The sequence below is a fragment of the Mandrillus leucophaeus genome, unplaced genomic scaffold, assembly GCF_000951045.1.
Source record: "Mandrillus leucophaeus isolate KB7577 unplaced genomic scaffold, Mleu.le_1.0 Scaffold64, whole genome shotgun sequence".
Classification (NCBI taxonomy): Eukaryota; Metazoa; Chordata; class Mammalia; order Primates; family Cercopithecidae; genus Mandrillus; species Mandrillus leucophaeus.
In genome coordinates this window covers 5,479,531-5,488,168 of record NW_012106919.1, presented here as the reverse complement: position 1 = coordinate 5,488,168, position 8,638 = coordinate 5,479,531, and positions in this window count along the sequence as shown.

Below are 8,638 nucleotides of genomic sequence, written 5' to 3'. Positions count from 1 at the left end.
GACATTATTAGAATGTCAGTAAATAAAATACAGTATTTTAAGGTGTGTAAAATCACCTTACAGATTATAAATTTAATGATATACATGCATCTGTGACTGCTTAAATTATCTTCTTTTATAGAAAGGCCCGATATAAAAAAATTTAATATAGTACTTGGCACATGATAAGAGCTCAATAAATATTTGTGTTTATACTCCATTTTACTCCCTGAGGAAAAAGATCTTTTTTTTTTTTTAGTGTTGTTTGGTTTCGTTGTTTGTTTTAAAATTTTTATTCCAATAGCTTTTCGCATACAAGTGGTTTCTGGTTATGCGGATGAATTGTATAGTACTAAAGTCTGAGATTTTGGTGCATTCATCACCCAAGTAGTGTACATTGTACCCAATATGGAGTTTTTTATTTCTTAGTCCCCTCCCAGGTCCCCCTTCTGAGTCTCCAAAGTCCATTATACCACTTTGTTTGCCTTTGCATACCCATAGCTTAGCTCTCAGCTATAAGTGAGAATATAAGGAATTTGGTTTTTCCATTCCTGAGTGACCGCACTTAAAATAGTGGCCCCCAGCTCCATCCAAATTGCTGCAAAAGACATAATTTTATTATTTTCATGACTGAGTAGTATTCCATGGTGTATATGTACCACATTTTCTTTATCCATTCATTGGTCGATGGACAATTAGGTTGGTTCCATATGAAAGATCCTTCTTTTAATGTATGTGAGTAATTCTCCTGGTCTTACCTGGTGGGTAGGATTGTTCACTGGGTTGGTCTTCACAGCTCCATCAAAAATCTGGTCTTTCCTTTCACATCTGACATGGTAACTGAGATAGTTTGAATTTGATCTTTGGTCTGGGTTCAGAGGTAGGGAACCCAAATACAAATGACTATATAGGCCAGGTGGGTAATAAAATTAATCAGGATAGAGTGGAATAATGGAAAGGGATGGGGGTCTGTGGTGGATGCAAGAGTACATAACTTATCTGGGATATTCTAACTTGTTTGGGTTATTTGTTTGTTTAATTTGTTTGTCTTTGTAAAGCAACACTGTACTATGCACAAGATTCCCCCCTGCACTCTGCACTCCTGCAATACTAAAATAGTAACAGTTCCCTGAAAGACTCCTCCCTCACCATCTTCTCTGAACTCTTGCACCAACAATGCTCACTGCTTGGACTCTCCCCTTACCTTCCACCCCTTCACTGGACTTCTATTTTTTCTCCAAGATTCATCTTAGCTGTCACCTGCTCCAGGGCCTTCTCTGATTCTCAAGACTGAGTGGGGGACTCTATACGATGCTCCTGGGCCTCCCAGTGCTAAACTCCTACTTTAGCTCTTATCAAACTGCATTTTGCTACTTTGCTTGTATCTAGCTCCTGTGGTACCAAAAGCTCCTTGAAGGAAAAGATTTACCTTGCTGGAAACAGTATTGGACATATAGCAGCTGCTTAATAAATGAATGAATGCATGCATGAATTAATGACTAAATGACAGTGAACCATTTTCTTATTCTACAATCTAATCCCATTCTATCTCCCATCTGCAGGCATAAGATAAAGTGAGAAAAGTAAAGTTAAATAATGAGTAAGCTCCCATTAGTTCATTTGGTAACACAACAAAAGTAGAAAAGGGATAAGGAAATTTTCCTGGAAAAGATGGATTTCAACTCGGAAAGTGCAAAACAGGTAAGATGTTGTGTACCTGAAGGAAGCCACTATTCACAGCCAAAAGGTGTCAGGAATGCTGAAAAACTGCCCAATAATTAGAACATGCCATGTAGAACTTAGAAGCAAAAACTCATGTCTTTGTAAAAAGTCATGGCTCCATCTGGCCATTTCAATTAAAAGTACATTATTTCCTAGCTGCAATTATTATCACAATACATACAGAAAGGACTAGTTCCCCAACATTAGACTGAAGGAGGAAAATAAGTTTATTTAACACCAACAATTCTACCACTGTAGAGCCTTGTGGTCAACAAGAAACAATGAGAAGTAACCAGTGCTGTCAACTCCAGCTCTCTATGCAGCAGAGATGACCTGTTCTAGTTACAAAATCATACATCATAAAAGATCCTGGTTTGGGCTGGGTGCGGTGGCTCACACCTGTAATCCTAGCACTTTGGGAGGCCAAGGTGGGTGGATCACGAAGTCAGGAGTTCAAGGCCAGCCTGACCAACATGGTGAAACCCCATTTCTACTAAAAATACAAAAATTCCCTGGGCGTGGTGGCGTGCGCCTGTAATCCCAGCTACTCAGGAGGCTGAGGTAGGAGAATTGCTTGAACCCAGGAGGTGGAGGTTGCAGTGAGCTGAGATTATGCCACTGCACTCCAGCCTGGGTGACAGAGCGAGACCCTGTCTAAAAAAATAAAAAATAAAAAATAAATAAATAAATAAAAAATTCCGGTTTGGGCTGGGGGAAGGGAGACTGTATCTGTTTCCATCTCTCCGCATGTCCATCCATCTATATTTTTATACACTAGAATGTCGTTCTAGATCTTCCTCATTCAAATGGTGCAAGCTGGAGGGCAACCCAGAAACTTAGTTTTAACAGAGACCAGTTGTCAATATAATGAAGCTTCTGCTATGGCTTGGATGACACTTTATTTTCAAATCAAATAGTAAAAGGTGTTTCCATTTTCACATTTTCCTTCCTGGTTTAAAAAAAAAAAAAAGAGTTGTGTTTTTATCTGAAACTTTTCCTTAAGTCTATGTGCAACTCCTTTCCCTCAGACCTGAGCCATGTGAGGCTGGCATATTTTTCAGTTGACACTACCAGAAAAACACTGACAGTGAGAAAGGCTTTTAAGAAAGAAGACAAAGCTGGGTACAGTGGTTTATGCCTGTAATCCCAGCACTTCGGGAGGCCGAGGCAGGCAGATCATCTGAGATCAGCAGTTCAACAGCAGCCTGGCCAACATGGTAAAAACCCTGTATCTACTAAAAATACAAAAATTAGCCGGGCATGGTTGGGGGCACCTGTGATCCCAGCTACTCGGGAGGCTGAGGCAGGGAGAATTGCTTGAACCCAGGAGGCGGAGGTTGCCATGAGCCGAGATCGTGCCACTGCACTCCAGCCCAGCCTGGGTGACAGAGTGAGATTTCTTCTCCAAAAACACAAAAAACAAAAAAACAAAAAACAGGCATTTGGTTTTATTAATTTGTTATGTGATGGATCTAAGTGGTAACTTTATGGAGCTGTTCACCTCAGTTTCTGTGTTGGGAGGTGGCAGGGACTAGCTAGTTGGAAGAAGCAATTGTTGCCAGTTCATGGGCACATATGGGACTGTTTTCTCCTCCTGGCCTCTATTGCTCATGACACATGACAAATATGTCTGTGTTTTAATTTAAAAAGACCCATAGCGAAGATACAGACCCAGAGATCAATGGAACAGAAGAGAAAGTACAATAATAGACTCATACAAATACAGCCATTTGATCTTTGACAACGTGTAAACACAGTTCAGTGGAGGAAACTTATCCTTTCCAGCTGGTGGTGTTGGAACAATTGGTCATCCACAGGAAAAGAAATAAACCTTAATATAGAGTTCACACCTCAGAATTACATGAAGTTAATAAAGATTAACTCAAAATGGTCCATTGATCTAAATGAATAACATAAAACGATAAAAGGTTTCAGAGGAAAAACTCTCATACAGGGAGGAACACAAAGAAATCAATAATTGTTACTTTTGAATGGTGGATTATGGCTATGTGTGTATGTGAATTTGTTTCAATACATGTTCTACAAAGAGCATATGCTATATGTTTACAACCATGTTTATAACCAGAAAAACGTATAAATGCTACAAATGCCATTAAAAATAAAATAAAATGAACTCGTTTCTTGATGCTTCTTTTTTATTTGCCTTTCAGTTTTGTCAACATTCATCTGCATAATTAGAAAACAGACTCAGTCTCAATGTATAAATGTCTGAGAGCAAAAAAGTACTATCAGTATGACTGTAAAGTGTGTATTTCTGTGTTTGGCTTGCTTTATTAAGATGTATCATGCTGAGGAAGAAAATATATGAATAAAAAAGAAACAAAAATATATGTAGGTCAGAGGCAGTAATAGAACACTCATAAATCATTTTGCATTACACATCTATCTTTTCAAGGTAGCTACACAATTTCAAGGGCAAGCATTTAACAGAAATATTTGAAAGTACATTGGAAAATGTTAATAGAATCTTCAGACTAGACAAACAAATTCATTGCACTCCTGCTTGGTACAAGTCCTGTGCTGGGTGCCAAAAATGCAATGATACTATTGATTCCGTAGGTTCCTGCTTTAGGTAAAATTAGAGAATTAAGGACAAAGCATAAAGATTGAGTGTCCTCAGCCTTGTAATGATGGGTCAAGTCCCAACTGGCCCAAGCCATATTTGCTTCAGGAAGGCATGGGCAGGAAGGCTGAGTGCACACTGGGGCGGTGACTGACCAGAGAGGGTGGGTGGGAGGGGTGTCCTAAGCTAGAAATAACAGCTGGGCACAGACATAGAGTCTTGCTCAGGGACAGGGGTCAAAGTAGAGGATGCCAGATTAGCTTGGAGAGATTATACAAAGTTCTGAATTCAAGGCTAAGGAAGGCAATAGAGAGCCTTTGAAGCATTTTGAAAGAAGACTGATACGAGAGTAATTGTTCTTTAAAGTATTTGCTTTGCAGCTAGTCGTCTATGGAATTAGCCATCTCTACTAACCTGTCAATCTTGAGGGCAGAGATTGTGTCTAGTTCATTGTTGCCATGGGACTCAGGGCTGCTACCAGTCACTTCAACATCACTGTGCCAATAGTGAAAGCAACCCCTCTGGCCAAACCCAGCCATGCAAGGTCAAGGCTCCATGAGCTTGCCACGCCCCTGTGAGAAAAATTCTCCAGGAAGCAGCAGGCCTACACAAGCATCCATGGGTTGGCAGGCAAAGCATGTTAGATTTCAGCCCCACTTGCCCCTCACTCAGACATCCTTGTGCAGTATGCAATCTGCATAACATTAGGTTGAGACCCTAAGGAACCACAGGGAGGGGACTGGTTTAGAGGTGAGCAGATTAGGCACTGAACTAGGCTAATGGCAGTGGGAAACGAGGGGAGAAAAGCAAGACAAGTGTCTAAGAGACATGTACATTTGCCTTGCATTTTAACAGGAATCACTGCCGTAAAGGATGCTGGGTACTGTCTATAATAAACACAGGCCTCTCTAACAAATTGCTCCATTCAGTTCCTCAATAATGTCTCTGCTAGAAAATTCTCTTCTCAAAGTCTTGTCCAAAGGCATTGGCTTCTCCATAGATTGGCTCCAGTTTCTCCAGTTTCTTCCACTCCCAGTTGATGATGTTTAAGCCTGAGAGCTAATAGTACGTATAAATAACCGGCCCCATGCTGTCTTAAAAACAAGCTATGAAAAGTGCTAATCTTCTCTGGTGGTGGAAAGGAAATGAAGGCAGAGGGTGTTTATTTCTCTTACAGCCTTCTGAGACATTCATGGAGACCACTTCTAGCAAGGTGGGGTTCATTTTAGCCCTTTACCACTTAACATCTATTGTCCCAGAAACACTGATTTTCCCGTGGCATATCTGGTTGCTCCATCTCTGTCTCTTTCATTTGCTCTTCCTCCTCCACTGAACATCTCTCTGCTGGAGTTCCTGGTTTGGTCCTGAGTTTAACTTCACTCACCTACACATCCCACCTCGTGGTGCCATCCACTCCCATGACTTCAAATGCCCTGGGTGGTGTGACTCCTTTGGATGACCCTAGTTCACACATCTTTTCCGAACATCAGATCTTACAGCATCTTCACTACTCAACATTTCTATTTAAATATCTTGAAGATTTCTCAAAATCAACATGGCTAAAGCCTCATGGATTGCTTTTTATTCTTATCATAAAAAAAAAAAAAAAAAAACCTCTCATAGTAACAAGTAAAACCACTCAAAGTGGCCCGGCATGGTGGCTCACGCCTGTAATCCCAGAACTTTGGGAGGCTGAAGTGGGCAGATCAGCTGAGGTCAGGAGTTCAAGACCAGCCTGGCCAACATGGTGAAACTCTGTCTCTACTAAAAAATGCAAAAATTATCCAGGTGTGATGGCAGGTGCCTATAATCCCAGCTACTCGGGAGGCTGAGGCAAGAGAATCACTTGAACCTGGGAGGTGGAGGTTGCAGTGAGATGGTACCACTATACTCCAGCCTGGGCAACAGAGTGAGACTCTGTCTTCTTTTTTTTTTTTTTTTTAAATCCTCAAAGATATGAAAAGATAAGTTGAAAATTCAAAATTCAGCACCACCACATTCCATTTAGGTTTCAGTTTTGTTGTTTCATTTTACAAAAATAGGATAATATATATATACTCTCTCTGTTCTCACATCCTAAAAATATAGTATGGAATTCCCACTCCTTCAGCCAGCCATGTCTACAGCTATAGATAGAATTCATTCTTCAAATAGGTATATAATAGTCTATAGTATGAATGTGCCATAACTTAACTCTGCTTCTGATCAGCATGCTCTTTGCCTCTTGGTTTCTGCCTGGAAACAACAATGCTGCCATTACTCTATTCTTTTCAATCATCCAGAATAGCTTAAATAATGTAACAAATGTCTTTTCTTTACAGGTTAGATACAACTCAGCTGCTAAAGCACGTTAGCCTGTTTTTTTTGTTTTTGTTTTTTTTAATCAAAACTCTCAATTATTTTGGAACATCCTCATGGCTAATGATATGTTTAAGTTTTCTATCTCTTCTAGGATCAATGTTGTCAGTTTATGTTTGACTCAGAAATTATCCATTTCCTATAAACTTTCGAATTTACTGTGATAGACTTTTACACAATGTTCCTTTATGATTCTTTTCATCTCTTTTATACTAAACTCTTGCTCTTTCCCCTAAGTCTGCTTTTACCTCGTTTTATGAAGATCAAGAAACCATCATTCTCCCCAAATTAAAGTCATCTCTGTGTCTTTCTCAGGCCTCACCTCCCACATTCAATCTTCCATTCAGTCCTGTCCACCTCTAAAATAGCTCTTAGGTCTACCTATCCATTCCTCTTGACCACCACTGCCATTGTGTTTCAAAAGCAATGTCATCATCATATCTTTTCTGGACTATTGTAATGCCTTCTACGTATCCCTCTACTTCTTCACTTCTGTCTATGCAGCATTTTCACACTGGAATCAGAGTGGTCTTAAAATTTATATTGGATCATGTTATTCTCCTGCTGAAAGTCTCTTAAATGTAATTACATTGTTAAGCTCCGAAGTCCTTTTCTATGCTCCCATCACCCTGCATGACTTGATTTCTGCCTGCTTTTCAACTCTCATCTCCCACTATTATCTTCCCCATACCTCTAAAGTTTTAGCCCTAATGACCTTTTTTAAAAAATTATTTCTCCAAAAGCATCATGCTAGAAAGGATAGTGCTATAAAAACTGGCTCTGCATCTTGAAGCAAAGTTAGTTAAAATCTACCTCACACTATATATAGTTTTAACGTAAAACACATTTGAAAATTTTAAATCTTGAAATAAATTGTAAGATAATTTATGTATAATCTAGGGATTAGGATGAACTTCTTAATCAAGAAATCTAGAAGCTATGCAAGAAAAGTTAGATATGTTTGAAAATATAAACATTACAACTAATTCTGTGAATAAGAGATACCATATAAGTGAAAAAATAATTAATATTTTGGGAAAAAATATTTGTAATGTAAATAAAGAAAAAGGGTCACTATATGTGCCAATCAAGAGTTCTCACAAATGAGAAAAAAAGGGCAAATCTCCCATAGAAAATATAGGCAAAAGATCATAAGAGGAGAATCTCCAGCTTCATCAAGCTATTACATGATCAGAAAACCAAACACCGCATGTTCTCACTCATAAGGGGGAGTTGAACAATGAGAACACATGGACACAGGGAGGGGAATATCACACACCAGGGCCTGCAGGGGGTGGCAGCCTAGCGGAGGGATAGCATTAGGAGAAATACCTAATGTAGGTGACGGGTTGATGGGTGCAGCAAACCACCATGACACGTGTATACCTATGTAACAAACCCGCACATTCTGCACATGTAACCCAAAACTTAAGTATAACTATATATATATATATATGTATTGATCAACCTAGGGATTGCTAAGAGAGACGAGTACCTACCTTCAATCAATGACTTAATAGAATTAAACCTGTACCAAATTACAAGCCGCTAACAAGGGAGATTAGCAGCTTTGGACTGCTTATGTGTATATTTGACATTGTAGGGGATGAGGAGAAAACAAGGACTAGTCAATGTCATGAACAGTGACTGCATATTTATGAGACTTTCCTGCTAGGCGTATTAAAAAAGAAACATCAAAGATTAAAAAAAGAAAAAAAAAAAGGAGAATCTCTCTCTCTCTCTCACAAACACACACCCCTCAAAATGACCAATAAAATAGGAAAAATGTTCAGCTCATTTTCCCTTATGGTATGGGAAATGCAAATTAAAGAAGTAATATCACTTCTCACCTATCTGACAGACAAATATTCAACAGTAGAAAATTCTGCTGCTGTTAGGATGTAGGGGAAATGGTACTTCTGAAACACAGCTGGTATAAATGTGAATCATTATTACCTTGTTCAAAAATAATCTGGCAATATTTAGCAAAATTAT